The sequence below is a fragment of the Galeopterus variegatus genome, unplaced genomic scaffold, assembly GCF_000696425.1.
Source record: "Galeopterus variegatus unplaced genomic scaffold, G_variegatus-3.0.2 Scaffold7956, whole genome shotgun sequence".
Taxonomy (NCBI): Eukaryota; Metazoa; Chordata; class Mammalia; order Dermoptera; family Cynocephalidae; genus Galeopterus; species Galeopterus variegatus.
This window is the reverse complement of record NW_007734067.1, coordinates 55,626-78,253: the sequence shown is the minus strand read 5'-3', so window position 1 is coordinate 78,253 and position 22,628 is coordinate 55,626. Positions and strand designations below refer to the sequence as shown.

General features: G+C 39.3%; 1 pseudogene; it reads left to right on the top strand.

Moving 5' to 3' along the window:
* Positions 1-4,069: 4,069 nt before the first annotated feature.
* Positions 4,070-17,479, top strand: LOC103608032 (annotated as a pseudogene).
* Positions 17,480-22,628: the final 5,149 nt, after the last annotated feature.

Below are 22,628 nucleotides of genomic sequence, written 5' to 3'. Positions count from 1 at the left end.
GGATCAGAGAATGGGCCAAACTAGTAAATATGGAAGTAGGGCACTGTTTTTAAGCTTAGAGTACTATTATTTCTTTGACTTTTATAATTATTTGCATAGGTCACTTTGAAAGAGAAAACATTTCATAAACAGAAAGAACATGGGTTTGAGAATCATTCATATTTGATTTAATATCAAGAATTTGATTAATCTCAATAAGTTTCAGTTTTCTTGTGTGTACATTGGGACAAATACTACCACAAATAGAAAAGCAGAGAAAAACGACAAATCATATACTAGTATATTCCTGTTTATTGAAGCTGTGTGCTATTTGACCACCTTGAGTATTGCCTCTTCGTTCGCACTTTTTTTTGCAGCATTATCCACCACTTTCACATTTCTGTGCAAGTTCTTTATGAAGCATTTGTTGGTTATGCAGGTTGTAAATGTCTCCCACACCCAGGCAGCTTGCCCTTTTACTCCCATAACAATGACTTTATTATCTTTTTCTAGTATTTTTTAAAAAAATAATTTATTATACCTATATGTGGGTACAAAGTTGAATTTCGATAGTTGTGTACAATGTGTGTATGGTCAGATCAGGATAGTTCGCTTATTCATCCTTACAATACATAATCATTCTTTGTGTGCATGAGCCAATTTCTCATTAACCTCCTGCCATCTGTCCCTCCCCTCCTCTTTTCCACCTCTAGTAACCACAGTTCTTTTCTCTCCTAAAAATTCAATGTATTATTGTGATTGTTGTTTCTTTCTCTCTCTCTATGTCTCTCTTTATTGTTTATTTGTTGATTTATGGATTCAGCTCCCACTTATAGGTGAGGACATGCAGTATCTGTCTTTCTGCACCTGGGTTGTTTCACTTTGCATAATTTTCTCCAGGTTCATCAATGTTCAACAACTTTAATAGTCAGGAAATGCAAACTGAAACCACTATACATTCACCAAAAGGGCTGACATAAAAGAGATCAATAGTACCAAATGTTGATGAGGATATGAAAAAGTGGGAATTCTCACACATTCCTGAAAGGGGTTTAAATTATTACAAGCACTTCAGAAAACCATTTTGTGTCACCTACGCAAGTTGAACATATGGTGCCCTATGACCCAAGAATTTCACATCCTGGTACATCTCCAGTAGACATACATATGCATATGAACCTCCAAAATAAGGACAATGTTTTACAACAGAACAATGGGAAAATAAACTGTGACTGATTTATATAATAAAATACTCCACCTTATGAAATGAATAAATTACAATTATATTTCACAAACTGCATCACTCTTACCCTTGGCAAAAGCCAGTCCCTGATGATTATAGACCTAAATATTAAAGGCAAAACTATAAAGCCTTGAGAAGAAACTTAGAAAAATATCTTTATGAAGTTGAAGTTGGAAATTATTTTTAAACCAGAGAAAGAAACACAAACATAAAGGAAAAGATGGATAAATTTAATTATGTTAGAATAAAAATATCTGCTGATAAAACATAAAAAAAAGAGGCTGTGTGAACATATTTAACTCTTCCCCCCTATACACACCTTAGGTTTCACAAAGAGAGAAAAAACATACTAAATTTTCAATTAGTTGCCACCTGAAGACCATCTAAAAGAAGCCATAGAGTTTTGAGATAGCTATATGCAAAAATCCATTCAAGGCAGGTAATTTCATTTCATTCTTTGAACTTGGGCAACACTATGATGGATGGATGCGTGGATTAAATGGGCACATTCTGCACTTCCGGTCATCCAGACCGTTCGCTGGAGACTCAGTAACTGTGTGTTTTGTTGCCACCATGTCCAACTTCCACATGAGGCTTGAGGTTATGTCTCCACTTGCCTTTCTCTCTGCTAGAAGATTCTATTCACCTCTTAAAGTCTTGTTCAAATCAAAACTCTTAATCAGCTGTTCTTTACTTATGCAAATCAAGTGACCTTATATCCTTCTCTGAATGTCTGATCATGCATGCTATCAGTTAAGGATAACATTTGCTTGTAATTAAAAATTAATCAGAGCATTACATAATTTAGCAAGTATAGAGAGATCTAGGGCACCTACTAAAGTTGGAGATTACTCTCAGAGCAGGAAAAAATATATCTAGCCTTGAAGGATGGGTGGGATTTGGATCAATAGCAGAAAGGGATGGGAGTCAGTGGGCACATTGCGAGAAACAGAAACAAGACAAGAGTAACCAGAGCAGAGGTACACATGGGAAAGCAGTAGATAAAGCCACTACTGACTCTAGCTGTTTTTAAAAATGGTGCCAGGATTATTTTATGTATTCTAAAATGTACACCTCCTGTGAATATTTATCATATTTTTTTGTCTCAGATACACTTTTGAATTATATACAAAGGCAATGGACTTTGCAACTCAGTCCTTTGCTGAGAAGAAGAGATATCATGGACTCCTTAAAGAATGAGAACTTCGACTTGTAGTGACTGGCTTTTGTAATTGTGGCGGGGTTGCTGATTGCTGATAAGCTTGGGAAAACTTTTGTATCCATTTTTGTTACCTCAAGGTTTGGTGAAAACTTGAAGCTATCTAGTCTTGTGTTTTATATTCCAGTGACTAATTCTTTCCTAACTGACCAGATGGACTTTTGCAACCTAGTGAAGAATTTGCTGATGTTCTTTGATTCTATCACGGAGGGATGGCAAATAAACTCTCAGTTTGGCAACACCATTGGGGAGCACTTCCCAGAAGGCTCTAGGCCAGTATTGTCTCATCCTGTAATGAAGACAGAGCTGTCGTTTGTTAACTCTCACTTTGCCGTTGAATTTGCCTGGCCCCTGTTTCCCAACATGGTTGATGTTGGAAGCTTACTGGCTAAATCTGTCTAACCAGAACCCCAAGGTAAGTAAGACACTGGAGCTCCATTCCAACCTGAGGAGTCACACTTACGCTGGTATCTTCAGGATAGAGATAGTAGCTGACCACCCACCACTGGAACATGTGTACTTTCTTGCATTTTTCTTTTGTGATGGGGATTTGTGTATGTTCATGTGTTCAGCAGGTATGCAGCGAGCATCCACAATGTGTCTAGAGTTGTTTAGGAGATCAGTTACAGACAATAGTTTGAAATAGTTAATGCTGGGCCGGCATGGTGGCGCACTGGATAGTGCGCCGCTTGGGAAGTGCGGCGGCGCTCCCACCCGAGGGTTCGGATCCCACATACAGACCGGTTCCTGCTCACTGGCTGAGCGAGGCGCGGGAGCAACACCGAGGGTTGCGATCCTGTTGCCGATCCCCGGTCCGGTACGGGGGCAACACTGAGGGTTGCAATCCGTTGCTGGACACAGAAAAAGACAAAAGACCAAAAAAAAAAGAAAAGAAAAAAAAAGAAATAGTTAATGCAAAGGACAGGGCTACTGGGACTAACAGTGACAGCTGAAGGCATTATTTCCAGTGTACCCTTTTCGCAGAGCCCTGGTTCCCAGGTTAACCCAGATGTTCTGATTTGATTGCCTTGGGGTGGGGTCCAAGGCACTAAAGTTGTAGAAGCTTCCCAGGTGAATCTAATATGCAGCCAGGGTTCAGAAACACTGCTAGAGGAGCTTTCCAATAGGAAGAGAGCTAAGATTAGTTGGTTTCCTACAACCTAGCAGCACTGGATTGCTATTCAATGGGGTTCATTTTATGTGATCTCCTGTATCTGTAGGGAGATGTGATGATATTCATTCTCATAAGTGAGGAGTCAGAGGCTCAAGTGGTATAAGTGACTTTGTCATGAAGCTCAGAAGCAGGGAGAGCCTGTGACTTCAAGGTGCTACAATGATCATGTGTTGCTTTTAAATTACAAAACAAAGAGAAACAAGGCTATTTTTAAGTGGTCCTTTGGGGTGGTAATTCCAGCAGGAAGGGTGAAAGTACCCACAAAATGCAGAACTTTACTCACTTGATTTTGTTACTTCTGTGCAGAATTTTGAGAACTTCATTGCTAAGTTTGGAGATGCAGGTTTTGTTCTTGGGACTCTATGGGTTGGCCTGGGTAGTGAACTTCATCATCTTCCAGGAAGTCCTTAAAGTCCTTAAGGTGGTGAACAGTACCTTTGCCTGCCTCCCCAAGGCATATGGAAGTGCAGGCATTCTCATTGACCCAGAGATATCAAATTGGCCGCAAATGTGAAAATCAGGGACTGGCTTCCTCAGAATGACCTTTTGGGTAAGGGCTGCCCAGGCGTGCTCCTCTCTTTCCATTTACCTTCTTTGGGGCTCATCAGGACTTTGACCTCTAGTTGGGAAATCCCAGCAGCACAAGAAGGAGCTGCTGGTAGGCAAAGGAAAGGCTCCAGAGGGTAGGAAAGGGGCAGCCAGCTGGAGTTCTTGGAAACTGCCAAAACAGCAATTTTCTTTTCATTCTCTTTCAACCATGGCCTGATGTCTGCAGCCTGAAGTGATATTTAGTCGAGTTGCTTTGTCTTTATTGCTTTTGACAGGTGTCCAGATCCCCTTAAACCCAACCCAAGATACTGTGTGGACTCTGAGACACACCTGTGTATACAGAATAAAACATACCACTGTCTTCAGTGGCCTCCTAACCTGCAGTTCACCGATGAGCCCTTATCACAGACACACTTTTTCCTTATTTACTATGGGTGTGAGGAACTCTTGTTCTCTCAATATTGATACCAGGTTTTCCTTTATGATATGCCAAAATTACTCAGTTTCTTGTCTGAGAAACCTCTGAGATGGTCATTGGGGCTACAGAATTCTCTGTTTCCCTAACATCATCAAGGGTTTCCTCTGGGTTCAGTGCTGCTTTTTAAAGATACTTTATTGCTCAAATCACTGACTGGATCAGAGTTTCATAACAAGTGTGTGGATTTCAATGAACTGTAAATCTTGTAATAGATAACTGGTCTTACCCCAGAAACATATTTCAACAGGACTGGTGAAGGTCCAGGAATTCCAGTTTCAAAATAGTCTCAGGTAGTTCAGTTGACTATTTGGATTCAACAAATTGAACCAATTGAATTCAACAAACGTACCTGTGTGCATGTGTGTGTGTGCACGTGCTTTAATAAATATCCATGGGGAGCAGTTCATAGTAAGAACTACATGAACTGTAAAGGGATGTAGGGAAGAGGATAAAAGAACTAATGCAGGGAAAGAGGGAGAGAGAGGGAGAGAGAGAGAGATTAAGAAAGAGAGAGGGAGAGGATGCACACAAGTGAGCAAGAGACTGGGTGCAAAAATAAAAAAAATTGAGAGAAGCCAAAAAAAAAAAAAAAAAAAAATTGAGAGAAGCCAAAAAAAAAAAAAATTGAGAGAAGCCAAAAAAAAAAAAAATTGAGAGAAGCCAAAAAAAAAAAAAATTGAGAGAAGCCAAAAAAAAAAAAAATTGAGAGAAGCCAAAAAAAAAAAAAATTGAGAGAAGCCAAAAAAAAAAAAAATTGAGAGAAGCCAAAAAAAAAAAAAATTGAGAGAAGCCAAAAAAAAAAAAAATTGAGAAAAACCAAAAAAAAAAAAAAAAAAAAAGGAAGAAAGAGAGAAGATGGATGAATAGATGGACAGGGAGAAAATGCCTAGTTGGATAAATGATTTGAGGCTAGTGCCTTGTTTAACAGTCTTCAGCGTGTCTGTGTTCTCAGCCTTAACCGGGCTACCTGGTTGTGGAGAGAAGGCTGCAAACAGCGGAAAGGCCTGGAGCCCTGGATTTGTGAGACAGGACACATCAGTGGGTCCTAAATGAAAGTAATATCTACACCGGTGCCAGTACACCTGGAATTCCCTTGGAATCTATATCCGCACTTATGGCTGTACCCAGCATTTTGAAATGCTTCCTCTGGTAACGTTCAGTTCCTTTGTTGTTTGTCCTAGCTCATCCTAGCCTTCCGCTGTTTGTCACTCATGGTGGGCTGAATAGCATAATGCAGACCTCTGAGCATGGTGTGCCCATCATGAGGATTTGCCTTTTTGCAGACTGATTTGAAAATATGGTTCCAGTAGAAGCCAGACACTTTGGTGTCTCTATCCAGATAAAGCAGCTCAAGGCAGGGACATTGGCTCTCAAGATGAAGTAAATCATGGAAGGCAAAAGGTACACAGCTCTCTGGGCATGTGGTCGTTTAGGCTGAGAGAAGCATTGCTTAAGAGACTAAGGGCACTGTTGTAAATCCTCTTTATGATAAACCTTGAACCCTCTTGGACGTGGATTACAGTATTAAGATGTGTGTGATGCTAACAGCTGACCTGTTTCCTTTGAGAACAAGACTAGAACTATTTAGATTAGATGCTGAGAATAATTTTCCACCTTAAGGATTGTGAAGAACCAGCTATTTATGTAGGTCTCTTTGAGAGATTTTGCGTCTTTGGGATCCTTCTAGCAATATTCTAAAAGAGGTATGAGGTTGTCCTGGCTTTTTTCAAGTGCAGTGAAGTCTTTTTCCCATCCGGACCTTTGTCCTTCGTCCTTGTTGACATTCTCCTTCTCTTCTTGTCAGATGTCTGGCTCTTTCACGACATTTTCATCTCATCTTCAATTTCACCTTCTGGGAGAATCCTTCCCTGGTCACCTTAAGTATTCAACCCTCTCTTCTCGAAATATTCTACACTACTTTCTTCATAAAACGTATCCTAGCCTCTTCATTCTGTTTATTTTTAAATTTTTAAAATTGTGGTAGAATATATATAGCATAAGGATTGCCATTTTAAGCATTTTTAAACATACAATTGCATGAAATTAATTAGATTTACAATGGTATGTCACCATCAGCTGTATTTCCAAAACTTCTTCATCCTAAATATAAACTCTGTACGATTAAGCAATCACTCTCCATTATTCCTCCCCCCACTTTCTAGTATCCTCTAATCTACTTCTGTCTCTGAAATTTTTTTCTTTTCAATTTATTTTTTCTTAATTGATCCATGAAAAATGTATACATTTATGGAGTACAATGCGATACTTAGGTGCATTTATACAATGTGCGATAGTCAAATTGAGGTATCTAACACATCCATCCCCTCAAACACAATGTAAACAAAATAGACATCCTGCTAACCTCCTCGAACTTACATTTTAGTGGCTTCAAACAGAATATAAACAAATAAAATGGTAGCATCATGTCTATTTTGTTTACATTGTATTTCTAGTGCCTTGCATTGGACTGTAACATACAGTGAGAAGTATTTGTTACTTAAGTAAATAGAAGCAGGACAAATAATTTCAGATTGCATGTGTATATTGAGAACATTGATTTTGCTGAGAAAAAAATTACGTGTGTGTTTTTTTTAAACACTAAAATGGATTGAATGCTGGACCCTAGGATAGTGAGGCTGCTGCCTAAATCTGGATCTCCATCTCTCCTTTAAGAAAACTATACAGATTCACAGGAAGAGCAAATAGTACCACAATAATACCTTCAGCATAACTAGAAGACTGAAAATACCACCAAAGTCAAATTACGTGTCAGTGGGAAAGTAAGCACTGAATTCTCACAGAACTATTTTAGTTGAGCTTCTGCTTAGAGCCTTTGTGGATAGTAAAGGGTTCTGGAATAACCACATGTAAAAGGGAAGAAAGTAGCAGAGGGTCAAAGCATGAGCTACAATCATTCCTGGAAAGAGGAAGCACACCTTAAATACCTTAAATGCAAGAGTGCTGAGAAAGAAACTCTGTTGACCAGAGCTCTCACTAGAGAAGAGACTTGAAAGTACACAGGATCCAAGAGGTAGTATTGGAAAGGCTTTGTTCCAAGGGCAAAAAGAAACTAAAGAGAGTTTGAATATATTCTTTATAGAGTTAGCGAAGGCGGGCGGGTGGGGAAGAGGGATATTTAGGGTCTTGTGGGATATCATATAACACCAACACCAACATCAAAACAACAACAACAGCAACAACAAAAATTCAGGGCTCACAACCTTACTTGATGACACCAAAAATAAAAGAGAAGAAAAGAGGGGAAAAAAAAAAAAAAAGAAAGAAAGAAAAGAAAAACCATTTATTATCCTGACAGAAGAGGGAGCTGTTCAACAAGGATTCTTGTAAACTGCTTCAAACTCCCAATCTTGTCCAAAAAAATGAATTAGTCAAATTTATGTACATCTAGGACTCTAAGATGAAAAAAGAAAATGAGAATCAAAAATTTTCAGCTGATGGATATTTTCTTGCAGAACCCAACCATGGTTTGGAAAAAAACTGTCATAATAACACTTGAACCTGAGTTAAAATTCCAAAAAAATGCATAAGGAAAAATAAACAATGAAATATATCCAATGTTGTTTGTGTATTAAAAAAAAGGAAAAAAGGAACAAAACAGAACCAGAAATAAAAAACTAAGAACATTTTTTAAAAGGAAGAAATAAAATGAGAGTTTATGAAAATCAAGAAATGAAAGAAAAAGAGATACATGTCTCAGTAATAAAAACCAAATTACAAGAAGAAAAAAGAATCCAATGAACATTTAGCAAGTTACGTTGGGAAGAGTAATAAGCCAGAAAAAGAAAAAAAAAAAAAAATAAGACAGACGAAGTGGTTCAAATGGAAGGCAGAGAAAACAAAAACAAAAACAAAAACAGATCCAGTGTACATGTAATTGGAGTCCCTAAGGGAAAATAAAACAAAATTGTTGATGAGATTAATATTTAAAATGATACTCAGAACACTTTCAAGAAATTAAAGTAGCAAGTGTACATATTGAAAGGGACCAAATTTTACCTGACAAAATTGACCCAGAGTTGAAAACTCAAAGACACCTGGCATAGTTATTAGGCTTTAAAGGTTTTAAAAAGCCATGAGGGTGATTGGGCTTAAGTTTCTTTCTTTTTTTAAAAAAAATTATTTTGTTTTCAATTGATAAATAATAATTATATATATTTATGCGGTACAGTGTGATGTTTTGAAACACAAATACATTGTGAAATGATCAAACCAGGATAATTCGCATATCCATCATCTCAAATATTTAGCATTTCTTTGTGGTGAGAACATTCAAAATACTCTTTTTTAGCTAGTTTGAAATACACAATATATTGTTATTAACTATAGACACCTTGCTGTACAATAGAACACCAGAACGTATTCCTCCGATCTCTCTGTAATTTTGTACCCATTAACAACTTCTCTCCTTTCTCCATCCAAACCTCCTAGCCTCTGGTAACCACTATTCTACTCTCTACTTATATGGGTTTGACTTTTTTAGATGCCACATGTAAGTGATATCATATGGTATTTATTTCTCTGTACCTGGCTTATTTCAGTTAATATAACGTCTTCTAGTTTCATCCATGTTGTTGCAAATGAAAGGATTTCCTGTTCGTTATTTTTTAAAAAAAGGCTGAATAGTATTCCTTGGTGTATACATACCACATTTTCTTTATCCATTCATCTGTTGATGGACACTTAGGTTGTTACCATATTTCGGCCATTGTGAATAATGCTGCAATGAACATGGGAGTGCAGACATCTCTTCAGCATATTGATTTCAATTCCTTTGGGTTTATTTCCAGTAGTGGGATTGCTGGATCATAGGGTAAGTCTATCTTTAGTTTTTTGAGAAACCTCCGTTTCTCAAAACAGTATACTAATTTACATTCTCACCAAAGTGTGTAAGGGCTCCTTCTTTTCCACGTCCTCGCCAACACTCACTGTCTTTATCTTTTTGATAATAGCCACTCTAACAGGTGCGAGGTGATATCTCACTGTGGTTTTCATTTGCATTTCTCTGATAATTAGAAGTGTTGAGCATTTTTATATACCTGTTGGTCATTTGTATGCTTTCTTTTGAGAAATGTTTATTCAAGTCCTTTGCCCATTTTTAAATAGGGTTATTTGTTTTCTTATTATTGAGTAGCTTGAGTTCCTTGTGTATTTGGGATATTAACATCCCTTTCCTGATGTATGATTTGCAAATATTTTCTCCTAATCTGTGGATCATCTCTTCTCTATTGTTTCCTTTGCTGTGCAGAAGCTTTTCAATTTGATGCAATCCTATTTGTCTATTTTTGCTCTCAGTGCCTGTGCTTTTGAGGTCATATCCAAGAAATCTCTGCCCAGGACATTGTCATGGAGCTTTGCACTTATGTTTTCTTCTAGTAGTTTTATAGTTTCAGGTCTCACATTTAAGTCTTTAATCCACTTTGTATTGATTCTTGTAAAAGGGGTTGAGATAAGGTTTTACTTTCATTGTTCTGTATGTAGATATCCATTTTTCCCAATACCATTTAGTTAAGAGACTGTTCATTCCACATTGTGTGTTCTTGGCACCTTTGTCGAAAATTGAATGACCGTAGGTCTGTGGGTTTGTTTCTAGGTTCTTCATCCTGTTCTATTGGTTGATGTGTCTGTTTTTATGCTGCTTTTTGTTTTTGTTTTTGTTTTCTTGTGGCTGACATGTATGGAAATCTGAGCTTGTGACCTTGGTGTTATCAGCACCATGCTCTCCCATGTAAGCTAACCGGCAAGCCCTCATGCCATTTTGATTAATATGGCTTGGTAATATATTTTGAAATAGTGTGATGCTTCCAGCATTGTTCTTTTTGGTTAAGATTTCCTTGACTATATGGGGTCTCTTGTGGTTCCATATAAATTTTAGGGTTGTGTTTTCTATCTCTGTAAAGAATGACATTGGAATTTTGATAGAGATTGCATTGAACCTGTAGATTGTCTTGGGTAGCATGGGCATTTAAACAATATTAATTCTTCTGGCCATGAACACAGGGTATCTTTTCATTTATTTGTGTAATCTTCAATTTCTTTTTTTAATGTTTTATAGTGTTCAGTGTACCGATCTTTACTTCCTTGGTTAAACTTACTCCTAAGAATTATATTTTTTGATGCTATTGTAAATGGATTATTTTCTTAATTTAATTTTCAGACATTTTATTGTTAGTGAATGGAAGTGCCACTGATTTTTGTATGTTGACTTTGTATCCTGGACCTTAACTGACTTTTTTTTTAATCAGGTCTCACAGTTTTTTTAGCGGAGATTATGTCATCAGCAAACAGAGAAAATTTCCCTTCTTCCTTTCCTATTTGGATGCTTTTTGTTTCTTTCTCTTGCCCAATTTCTCTGGCTAGGACTTCCAGTACTATGTTACACAGAAGTGGTAAGAGTATGCTTCCTTGCTCTGTTATGAATCTTAGAGGAAAAACCTTCAGCTTTTCACAATTGAGTATAATGTTAGCTGTGGGCTTGTCACATATGGCCTTTGTTGTGTTGAGGCACTTTCCTTCTATACCTAATTTGTTGAAAGTTTTTATCATAAAAAGGATGCTGAATTTTGTGAAATGCTTCTTCTGAATCTGCTGAAATGCTCATATAACTTTTGTCTGTTATTGTGTTAAATATACTGAATCATCAAAAAGGAAGAAAGATCTCAAATAAACAACCTAAGGTTACACCTCAAGGAACTAGAAAAAGAAGCAAAAACTAGGCCCGAAGTTAGTAGAAGAAAGGACATAATAAAGAGCAAAGCAAAAATAAATGAAATACGGATCAGAAAAACAATAGAAAAGATCAACAAAACTAAGAGTAATTCTTTTGAAAAGACGAAATTGACAAACCTTTAGCTAGACAAACCTTTAGCTAAAAAAGAGAACACTCAAAGAAAATTATAAGAGGGGAGACATTACAACTGATACAATAGAAATACAAAGGATCATAAGAGACTATGGTGAACAATTATATGGCAATAAATAAGAAAACCTACAAGAAGGAGATAAATTCTTAGACACATAAAACCTACCAAGACTAAATCATGAAGAAACAGAAAATATGAACAGAGCAATACTGAGTGAGGAGATTGAACTGTAATAAAAAATGTCTTCTATCAGAAAAAAAAAATCCCCAAACTCATAGCTTCACTGCTGAATTCTAGAGAACTAATACCAATCCTTCTAAAACTTTTTCAGAAAATTAAAGAGAATGCTTCCAAATTTATTTTACAAAGCCAACGTTATCCTAATACCAAAGTCAGAGAAGGCCATTATGAGAAAAGAAAATTACAGGCTAATATTCCTGATGAACACCTATGTAAAAATCCTCAACAAAGAACTACCAAACCAAACTCAATGACTCATTAAAAGGATCATTCACCACGATCAAGTAGGAGTTATTCTGGAGATGCAAGGTGATTCCATACAGGCAAATCAATAAATGTGATACACTACATTAATAGAATAAAGGACAAAAACCATATGATCATTTTAACAGATGCAGAAAAACATTTGCCACAATTCAACATTCTTTTATGATAAAACTGTCAACAAATTAGGTATAAAAGGAATGCACCTCAACATAATAAAGGCCATATATGACAAGCCTATGGTTAACATCTTACTCAATGGTTTAAAGTGGAAAACTTTTTCTCTAAGGTCAGTAACAAGACAAGGATGCCCACATCTACCACTTCTGTTCAACAGAGCACTGGAAGTCCTAGCCAGAGCAATTAGATAAGAGAAAGAAATAAAAAGTATCCAAATAGGAAAGGAAGAGGCAAAATTGTCTCCATTTGTGGATGATGTGATCTTATATATAGAAAACACTAAAGACTCCACCATGAAACCATTAGAACTAATAATCAAATTCAGTAAAGTTGCAGGATACAAAAATCAACACACAAAAATCAGTAGCATTTCTATACTCTAATAACAAACTATCTGAAAAGGAAATTAATAACCCCATTTACAATAGCAGAAATGAATGAATGAATGAATAAATAAATAAATAAAATAGTTAGCAATAAATTTAACCAAGGAGGTGAATGATCTGTACACTGAAAACTATAAAACCCTGATGAAAGAAATTGAAGACAGAAATAAATTAAAAGATAGCCCATGTTCATGGATTGAAAGAATTAACATTGTTAAAATGTCTGTCTTACCCAAAGTGATCTACAAACTCAATGCAATCCTTATCAAAATTCCAACAACATTTTTCACAGAAATAAAAGATAAAACATATCTAAAATTCCTATGGAACCACAAAAGACCCTGTATAGCCAAAGAGATCTCAAGCAAAAAGAACAAAGCTGGAGTCAACACACTACCTTATTTCAAAATATACTACAAAGCTACAGGAATTAAAACAGCATGGTACAGGCATAAAGAGACATAAAGACCAAGAGAACAGAATAGAGAGCCCAGAAATAAGTTCATGCATTTATGGTCATTTGATTTTTGGTAAAGATGCCAAGAATGCAAATGAGAAAAGGACAGCTTCTTCAATAAATGGTATTGGGAAAACTAGATATCTGAATGCAAAAGAATGCAATTCAATCCTTACCTCATCCCCTGTGCAAGAATCAACTCAAAATGGATTAAAGACACAAACATAAGACTTGAAACTTTAAAACTACTGGAAGAAAATATAAGGGAAACTTCATGACACTGGTCTGGGCAATGATTTTTTTTTTTTAGTGTGACCCCCAAAACACAGTCATTGAAAGCAAAAATAGACAAACTGAAAACTTTCTGCATAGCAAAGGAAATAATCAACACAGTGAAGAGAAAATCTATACATATAGATGTGCACATAGAGATTTCATATCTATAGATGTGCATATAGAGATTCCATATCTATATCTCTATGTATAGACACTATAATTATATCCAGTTTTAGTTTTTTAAAAAATTGTATGTTTGGGGCTGGCCCAGTGGTGCACTGGAGAGTGCGCCACTTGGGAGTGTGGCGGTGCTCCCGCCGAGGGTTCGGATCCCATGTGGAGACCGGTTCCCGCTCACTGGCTGAGCGCGGTGCGGGCGCAACACCGAGGGTTGCGATCCCATTGCCGGTCAGTAAAAAAGACAAAAAAAAAGGAAAAAAAAAATTGTATGTTTGTTATTATCTTCTACTCTAACACACCACAGGGGCATTTCCATTCACTAACAATAAAATGTCTGAAAATTAAATTAAGAAAATAATCCATTTACAATAGCATCAAAAAATATAATTCTTAGGAGTAAATTTAACCAAGGAAGTAAAGATCTCCTACATTGGGAGAAAATATTTGCAAACTATAAATCTGATAAGGGGTTAATATCCAAAATATTTAAGCAACTTAAACTACTAAATAGCAAGAAAACAAACACCTAATTAATAAATGTTTAGGCAAAGGACCTGAGCAGACTTTTCTCAAAAGAAGACATACAAATGACCATCAGGTATATGAAGAAATGCTCAACATCTCTAATTACCAGATAAATGCAACTTAAAACCACAATGAGGTATCATCTTGCACCTGTTAGACTGGCTATTATCAAAAAGATGAGACATAACAAGCGTTGGTGAGGACGTGAGAAAAGGAACACTTGCACACTCTTGGTGGGAATGTAAATTAGAATAGCCATTACAGAATATAGTATGGAGGTTCCTCAATAAACTAAAAATAGAACTGCCAGATGATTTAGCAATCCCACTGCTGGGAATATACCTAAAGGAATTGAAATCAGTATGCTGAAGAGATGTCTGCACTCCCACATTTGTTGCGGCAATATTCACAGTAGCCAAGATATGGAATCAACCTGTGTCCATCAACAGACAAATGTATAGAGAAAATATGGTGTGTACACAATGGAATATTATTTAGCCTTAACAAAGAAGGAAATTCTGCCATTGTGACAACATGGATGAAGCTGGAGGATATTATGTTAAATGAAATAAGTTAAGAATAGAAAGACAAATACTACTTATTCTCACTTATACGTGGAATCTAAAGAGTCAAACTTACAGAAACAGAGAACAGAATGGTGGTTACCAGGGGCTGGGAGTGAGCAGTGGTATTAGGGATGTGATAGTGAAAGGATACAAAATATCAGTGAGACAGGAGGAACAACCTCAAGAGATCTATTGTACAGCATGGTGACTATAGCTAATAACAATGTATTGTATACATGAAATCACAAAGATAGTAGATTCTTGGTGTTTCCACCACAAAAAAGATAATGTACAGGTACTCCATATTTCAATTAGCTCTATTTAGCCATTTCTTAATGTATACACATTTCAAAGCATCATGTTTCATACCATGAATATATACAATTTTTTTTTTGTCTTTTGTCTTTTTTCTGTGTCCGGCAACGGATCGCAACCCTCAGTGTTGCCCCCGTACCGGACCGGGGACCGGCAACGGGATCACAACCCTCGGTGTCGCTCCTGTGCCTCGCTCAGCCAGTGAGCGGGAACCGGTCTGTATGTGGGATCCGAACCCTCGGGCGGGAGCGTCGCCACACTTCCCAAGCGGCGCACTATCCAGTGCGCCACTGGGCCGGCCCAATATATACAATTTTTGCCAATTAAAAAAATAAATAAAACAGAAAAAAAACACAAAAAACCAAATAACAATAAAAACAAAAATGCTAATGTCATCCAGAAACACTCCCACAGACTTCCCAGAAACAATGTTTAATCTGGGCATCTGGTAGCCCACTCAAGTTAACACATAAAGCTAACCATCACAGGGGCTAATAAGAAGTTGTTTAGTATTGCAGGATGAAATGTTCTAGAAATTTGTTGCACAATTATGTGCATGTAGTTAACACTACTATACTACACACTTAAATTTTTTTTGAGAGGGTAAATGTTAAGTGTTTTTTACCACACAAAAATATCACTTGCACACAGCTACTCATTGTAGCATTGTTTGTAATTGCAGAATATTGAAAATACCATACATTAGAACTTGGCTGAATACACTGTGGTATGCTGACACATTGGAGTAATATGCAGCTATAAACGAGAATAAGCAGGAATACGACAAGATGATATAGAGTGAGTTCTAATATTGTGAAGCAAAAATGATCAAAGTGCAAAAGTAAATATAATATGCTCCCTTTCCTGTAAGAAAAAGAAAAGTGCAGGAAGGGCAGTAAAAATATACATCTACCTGAAATTGCTTTGCAAAAAGAAGAACAGGGCAAGGAACCAGATAATGTGATAGATCATCTATGAAGATATAGTTGGGAACAGAGTGGAAGGGTTAGGGAAGTGGCTGAAAGGTCTATGTGTTTACCTTTTAATATAGTTTGGCTTTTACAAGCATGGTGGTGTTTTAAATACCAAATACATATTTAAATCAACAATAATGATGGAAAATCCCTAAAATGGAATATAAACAGGACCCACTGAGCTCATTATTTAAATGAATAAGATAACCACAGTGCAGTCAAAAAAAATTAACACAACTTTTGAAATAGTACTTTATATCTATCCTCAGTCTAAAGACAAAAAGAATAGTAAACAAATCTTGTAGTCTATCCAGGACCTTTGTTTTTTACAGTTCTGTTGGTTAGTACAGCTGAACATACTTGCTGTGCATTGTGAGATTGAACAAATTAATAAAAGTATTGATGATGTTGAGAACCAGATTTCTTATTTTTGGAAAAGGGAATTAAAAATATGGGAATAAGGAAACTTAGAAGAACCCCTGTGGTGTGTTAGAGTAGAAGATAATAACATACAATTTTTTAAAAAACTAAAACTAGATATAATTATAGTGTCTATACATAGAGATATAGATATGGAATCTCTATATGCACATCTATAGATATGAAATCTCTATGTGCACATCTATATGTATAGATTTCCCAGCTCTGTCCACTGAGAGAATTGCAGAAGTGGCAGTTCCTTAGCAATCAGCACACGGAGCAATCATATAGGTATCTCTTGGCCTAGTAGATCATAAACTCCATGAAGTCAGGGGCTAATTTATGCACATATTTACCTTTCAGCATTAGGTTGGATTTTGTGCACATAGGATTCTTTAGAAAATTGAATATTTCATAAGCATCCAGCTAGTAAATTTCAGGACTGGGCTTTAACTGCCTGGAAACCAGTCTTCTGTGTACAGCCTATGCTGCTGAGATCTGCAGTCTAATGATGCTTTCACCCCCCTTTCTCTGCAAGTCCACAGTGATGGCCACCAGTGTATTCAGGCACTCCCACCCCCTGAGCCCTGCCCAGCGGCTGGTGGGCTAGATGGACTATATCCTGCAGACGAGGAAGCTGCGCCTCAAGCCCTGCGCCTTCCAGCAGCGTGGCATGAACAGTACCTGCTCGACATCTTCTTGTTCCTGCAGCAGCTCACTCTGGTCACAGTGTGGCTTTGTGGGAAGCTGCTGGGTGTGGTGGCCAGGTGGCTATGCGGGGCCAGGAAGCTGAAGAAGATACGATGCCAGGTGCAGCCTTGGGGTGGGGACATTTGGTGGGTGTTGTCACCATTTTTGGGGGACGACCAAGTTCTGGCACCCCTGTTCTGCACATCACATCTACTTGCTAATTTTCCTACCAATTCCTTCTCACTAGCTTCTTCCTGTCACCAGAATTCTTTACCCAGTACTCTTGTCCTTCTTCATTGGCCAGTCAGCAAGGGCTGTGCTGTTGTTCTGTCCCTGAGTGACTTAGACACTGACCCTCGTAGTTTCTGCCCCGAAGCCTGCTTTCCTTCCCATGCCTGTCTCCCGAGCAGTGAGCCTGACCATTCCAGCCTCAAGGTCCAGCAACTTCTCAGCCCCCTGCCTCCACTACTTGTGATGGAATAATATCTGAGAAAGATTTTGCAAATTCTCCTGTTTTCTACTTGCTTCTCCTACATAATCGTTCTGGAAGCCTGTCCTAGGCATGTGCATTCAGGGAAGGATATCCTAATGGCTGTCCACATTGGGTCCCTGACTCTGGGGCTCCCACAGAGCTTCTTTGCTGATCAGGCTTAGAGACTCTGGGTTCCCAGATTTCCTGGTACATAAAAGTTTTCACAGAATTATCCCCCTCCCCTCTGGCCAAGTGACTTCTGTCCTAGTTGGTCAGAATTCTGTCACCTGGCTCCTCAAAGCTCTAAGGAAAGCTGAGAAAGTGTCCGCATTGGTGTCTGGCAAGGACCTTGGGAGCTGGAAGTGGGTGTTGAGTTAACGAACCTGCAGTGTCTAAAGAACATGGGAAGTGGCCAGATGATCCCCCAGAGTGCTTGACCTGTTGAAGCAGAATTTTCTGTGTTCTGATATTTTGTCTTGGCCTATTTGTATACACCAAAGCAGCAAGCCATCTTGGACACGATGGGAAATACACCCTTCTGTTTCTCGGGTACTGTCTCGGACTGGGCCTGAGGAAGCACCTGGTACTGGGACCAGCAGTAGGGAGAGGAAGCAGATGACTTCGGTCAAGTGACCTCAACTCTTGATTTCTGTGTAGATGGGAGGAGGAAATAAAATTCTGGCTGTTAATGTCATGGACAGCACAGAGCATGTTGTCCCTCAAGAGACTATTGCCACAAACCACTAGACACTAAACCTTAAGTGGTATAAGAAGTGTGAAAGCCACCCTATTTAGGGTTCTGCAGAAAATGAAATTTACCAATGGATGGTTTTTCAGTCAGTATGGCTCTGAAATCCTCCATGGAGAAGATTTTGTACCAATGAGTAGGAGGTATGTGTGCACATCAGAATGTCCCCACGTGTAGGGGAGAATGGGGACTTTGACTTACTAATATATTCTAGGATTAACCTGAGCATTCATGCATACTTTTCCCTTATTAAGCCTATTTCACTCTTTGCCAACTCTTCCCCCTCTTGGCTGGCATTAAGTTTTAGAAAATGTTGAAATAGGCATCAATACGGAGGAAATGGAGCATGCCACAGGGACTTCTCCCCTTGCTCTGCCCTCCACATCTGCATGTAATTAGGTGCCACAGGGACCATAGAGATAAATAAGAAGAACAAATGAAACCCACATAGCCCCCATCTTCCCATGAGTAGACAAATAAACAGCAGATTAGAACAGAGCTATTTCCCGAACTCTTGCTACAAGCCTTAGCGGAGGGCTAGTGAGTCTGGAGTCTGGAAGAATTGTACATTAAAGCAGGATCTCTGTGCACTGGTTACCAGCTTGGAAAATAAAACCTGAATATTTAGTAATAATATCAGACAAAATAAACTTTAGTGAAAAGCATTACTAGAAACAATATTCATACTCTTATAATGAAGATTAACTGTTTTGCTGGGAAGTTATTGTTTTAGTCCGTTTTGTGTTGCTATAACAGAATACCTGAGAATGGGTAATTTATAAAGAACAGAGGTTTATTTGGCTTATGATTCCGGGACAGCTGCATCTGGCACAGGCCTCAGGCTGCTTCTACTCATGGTGGAGCCGGCAGGTGCAAGCAGATCACATGGTGAGAGGAAGCAAGAGAGAGAGAGAAGGTGCCAGGGTCTTTTTAAGCAACGAGCTCTCCGGGGAACTAATAGAGCGAGAACTCACCCACTACCCCTCCTCCCCCAGGGAGAGCATTAATCCATTCATGAGGGATCTGCCTCCATGACTCAATCAGTTTCCAGCATTGCCACATTTGGGATCAAATTTCCACATGGGTTTTGGAGGGGACAATACATCCAAACTCCATCATTCCACCCCTGGCCCCCCAAAGCTCATGTCACTCTCACACACAAAATACAATCATTCTATCCCAACAGTCCCAAAAGTTAGCTTGCTCCAGCACCAACTTAAAAGTCCGAAGTCCAAAGTCTCATCTGAGACCAAAAGCAAAAATCTTTCTAGCTGTGAACCTGAAAAAAAAAAAACCCCAAATTTATCTACTGCCAAGATACAATGGTGGAACAGGCATTGGGCACACATTCCCATTCAAAAAAGGAGGAATAGGCCAGAAGAAAGGAAAAACAGGCCCCAAACAAGTCTGAAACCCAGCAGGGCAGACATTATGTCTTAAGCCTCCAAATAATCTTCTTTGACTCCAAGTCCTGCATCCTGGGCACAATTGGGCTTCTGGGCCCCCAAAGCCTCAGGCAGCCTCACTCCCACATTTCTGCCAGGTACAGCCCATTGGGCTGCACTGGTGCCTGCAGCTTTTCCAGGCCAGTGTTGCACATTACCAGTGGCCCTGCAGTTCCAGGGTCCTGGAGACAGCCCCACTGCCTTGGCTGTACTAGACATTTCCCTGGTGGGGGCTCTCTGTGGGGGATCCAACCCCACTTTCCTGCTCGGCATTGCTCTAGTAGATGACCTCTGCGGAGCCTCCGCCCCTGCAGCAGGTCTCTGCCTGGGTCCCCAGGCTTTCCCAGACATCTGGAATCTGGGTGGAGGCTGCCATGCCTCCACTGCTCTCACGTCCTGCCGGCCTGCAGACTTAATATGACGTGGACGCCACCGAGGTTTCGGGCCTCTACTCTCTAGGGCTGCTGCATGAATCACACTTGGGGCCGCTCCAGCCAGAGCAGCTGGGATGAAGGGAGCAGGATCCCGAGGGTAGCTGTGCCCCAGGTCTGTCCTCTAGGACAACTCAGTCCTTCTAGGCCTCAGGGCCTGTGATGGGTGGGCAACCCTTCCAGACTTCTGAAATGCCTTTAGGGCATTTTCCCCATTGTCCTGGTTCTTAGCATCTGGGTGCCTCACCTCCAAGATAATATCTTTAGCAACCAGTTTATCTGCTTCACCCTTGCATTGTTCTCCAGCTCTCCACTTCTTTACCACATGGCCAGGCTGCAAATTTTCCAAACCTTTATGCTCTGCTACCCTTTTAAATTCTGGCTTTACATCATGATTTTGCCACCATAAGTCAGAATAGGCTCTTAAAAGCAACTGTGCAGCTTCCTTAGTGCTTTGCTGCTTAGAAATTTTTTTGGCCAAATGCTCTGGTTCACAACTCTTAAGTTCCAACTTCCACAAAGTCCACGGGCATGGACACAATGCAGCCAGGTTCCTTGCTGTGGTGTAGCAAGAGTGATCTTTTGTCCAATTCCCAATAAGTTCCTCATTCCTATCTGAGACCTCATCATCCGCATGGCCTTTACTGTCCACATTTCTATCAGCATTCTGCTTGCCACCATGTAAGTCTCTAAGACATTCTAAGCTTTCCCTCGTCTTTTTCTCTTCTTCTAAGTCCTCCAAACTCCTCCAACCTTTGCCCATTACCCAGTACCAAAGTTGCATCCACATTTTCAAGTATCTGTTTAGCAACACCCCACTTCTCTGGTACCAATTTTCTGTTTTAGTCTGTTTTGTGTTGCTATAACAGAAATACCTGAGACTGGGTAATTTATAAAGAACAGAGGCTTATTTGGCTTATGACTCTGGGACAGCTGCATCTAGCATGGGCCTCAGGCTGCTTCTACTCATGGTGGAAAAGCGGCAGGCAGCCGGTGGGTACAAGCAGATCACATGGTGAGAGGAAGCAAGAGAGAGGGAGAAGGTGCCAGGGTTTTTTTAAAGCAATGAGCTCTCACAGGAACTAATAGAGCAAGAACTCACTCATTAATCTCCCCTCCCCCAGGGAGAGCATTAATCCACTCATGAGGGATCTGCCCCCATGACTCAATCAGTTTCCGACACTGCTACATTGGAGATCAAATTTCCACATGAGTTTTGGAGGGGACAACACATCCAAACTCCATCAGTTATGATACCTGGAACTATGTAAATATGTTTGCATCTAATGATGTGGACTTAAAGTGTATAGAGCAAAAATTTCAATAACAAGAAGGAAAAATAGAATCACCGGGCTAGGGTTGTAAAAATTTTTCAATAAAAATTGAGAACATTCATAAAAGTAGAACTTCCTCATGCCTAACACTTATCTTCAATGATTACTAACTCCTGGCAAATATTTTTTCCTTTATATTCCCACCTGCTTTCACTTTTACTTTTCCCCCACCACAAATGATTTTGAAGCAAATCCCAGACATTATAACTTAAAGGAAAAAAAACCCTGGCCCGAGCTCAAAAGAAACACACCAGGAGACAGGGACTCAACCAAAGTGTATGAGGCAGGCAAATTGAACAAGCGGGCTGCCCTCTCAGAAGTGGGAGCAGCAGCTGCGAGAGTCGGGCTGGGCCTTTTATATCCAGTCAGGCTGAGCTGGACAGTTCCTATTGGCTAAGAAAGAAGGGGAGGGAAGCCAGCGGGTTTTAAGCTGAGTTGAGTTTTTCTTTTTTTTTTTTGTCTTTTTTTTTTTCGTGTCCAGCAACGGATCGCAACCCTCAGTGTCGCGCCCGTACCAGACCGGGACCGGCAATGGGATCGCAACCCTCGGTGCTGCGCCCGCCCCTCGCTCAGCCAGTGAGTGGGAACCGGTCTGCATGTGGGATCCGAACCCTCGGCGGGAGCGCCGCCGTGCTCCCAAGCGGTGCACTGTAGCAGTGCGCCACCGGGCCGGCCCCGCTGAGTTGAGTTTTTCTATAGGTGGAGAAATTCGTGCACATGGGAAGGGGATGTGGTGGTGAGGAAGAAGGGGGAGGTTTTTTTGTGATTCTTGGAAAACGTGCTGTTCTAGGACCTGAAACTCTCTGCAGCCATTTTGGGTGTTGCTCCCATCTGCCCACCGCCATGTTAGACATCGGCTAAAACATAATTGCCTAACATAACCACTCATCTGTAAATGTGGCAGAATGTACCTTAAGACAAGGAATTTCTTTTCATAGAACCAAGATAACTTTATAACACTTCCCCAGAGCAACAGTCACTAATTAATATCATCAAATACTGTGTTCATAGCTCTCTGATATTTCAATAATTTTGAGGGGTTCATTTGAATTGTCCTATCTTAAAATGTTAACACTTTTGATACAGACCCTTCATATCTCTATTTCTGTTTTACTTTTCTTAGCATTTGCCATCAACATACCAGTACTATGTATTTCACTTATTAGTTTGTTTAGCATCTGTTTGTCCAGTAGAACAATGCT